The sequence below is a fragment of the Lepidothrix coronata genome, unplaced genomic scaffold, assembly GCF_001604755.1.
Source record: "Lepidothrix coronata isolate B3197 unplaced genomic scaffold, Lepidothrix_coronata-1.0 Scaffold44, whole genome shotgun sequence".
Taxonomy (NCBI): Eukaryota; Metazoa; Chordata; class Aves; order Passeriformes; family Pipridae; genus Lepidothrix; species Lepidothrix coronata.
Window position 1 is genome coordinate 3,814,909 of NW_016690224.1, and position 1,493 is coordinate 3,816,401.

Consider the following 1,493-nt stretch of genomic DNA (forward strand, 5'->3'; position numbering starts at 1 on the left):
TGTAGGGGCTGGAATAAAGCCAAGGTCCTCGCCAGTCGCTGCATCTTTGGCTCTGTTTGGTGTTGCTGGGGCAGGTGCTTGGCACGGGGTTGTGGGGTAAGTGGGGAGGGAGCTGGGAGACTGTGCCCAGGTGACACTCAGGGATACCATCCCCTGCATGGTGTTGCAGGCAGGGCATGAGACCCCCCCCTCCTTCCTGGGCAATAAATCCCCAGGGCCAAATCCTGGCCCTGGCCCTGGCTCAGGGTCCGTGCAGTCCCTGTGCTGCAGACACCGCCCTGTCACTCTCCCCAGGGTTGGGGCTGGCTGCTGGAGGGATGGGGTTGTCACTGGGAAAACAGCACCTGCAGTGCCCTTGTGCAGGGCACAGGGATCTTTGCACGGAGCTCATTTTGTGCTGGCAGGAATAGCTGCAGTTGCTGGCACTGCTGGGGCAGAGCTGGGTGAGTGGGGTGGTTCATAATTAATGTGCTGGAGCTCCAGGCATGTTCCCATCTCCTCTTGAATTATGGGTGAAGAGCACAGACCGTTATCTGGGAGCAGAGTGGGGATGCTGCAGTTTTTCATCCTTTCTGGACGGAACCACTGCCAGTGCAGGGCTCCAGCCCCCAGCCCCAGGGGTGGCTGCAGCACCTGTGGGCACAGGAGTCCTGAGAATCTCCCTGTGAGGGTTCAGAGGTGAAGCCTGGGCTGGAAGAGTCTCTCTGTGTGTGAAGGGGCCCAATCACAGCCCCCCTCATCCCCACACCGGGGTACTGGGGCTTTGTGATCCCTCAGAGCTCAGGGCTGGAGCTCCACGCCAGCCGTGCCATGGAACACGCAGGACACACGGGACATGCAGGTTGCATGGGACACGCAGGACATAAGGAACACATGGAACACATGGGACACGTGGGACACACGGGACACGTGGGACATGCAGGATTCACGGGACACGTGGAACACAGCGGACACACGGGACACACGGGACACAAAGAACACATGGAACACAAGGAACACACGGGACACACGGGACACAAAGAACACATGTAACACAAAGAACACACGGGACATGCAGGACACGCGGGGGCGCCGCGAGAACGCGCACGGGGAGGAGCCCGGAGCGCCGCAGCAGCCGCCAGGGCGCGCTCGGCTCCCGGCCGCGTCCCCGCCACTGTCACCGGTGTGTCCCTGTGCCCGTGTCCTGTGTCCTGTGTCCTATGTCTGTGTCCTGTGTCCCTGTGCCCTTGTGTCCCTGTGTCCTATGTCCTGTGTCTTGTGTCTGTGTCTTGTGTCCCTGTGCCCTTGTGTCCCTGTGTCCTGTGTCTGTGTCCTGTGTCCCTGTGTCCCTGTGCCCCTGTGTCCCTGTGTCCTGTGTCCCTGTGTCCTGTGTCCTTGTGTCCCTCTGTCCGTGTCCTTGTGCCCCTGTCCCCTGCCACTGTCACCTGCATCCTTGTACCCCTTTTCCTTGGGCCCCCATGTTCTTGTGTCACTGTCCCCTTGTGTCCTTGTGC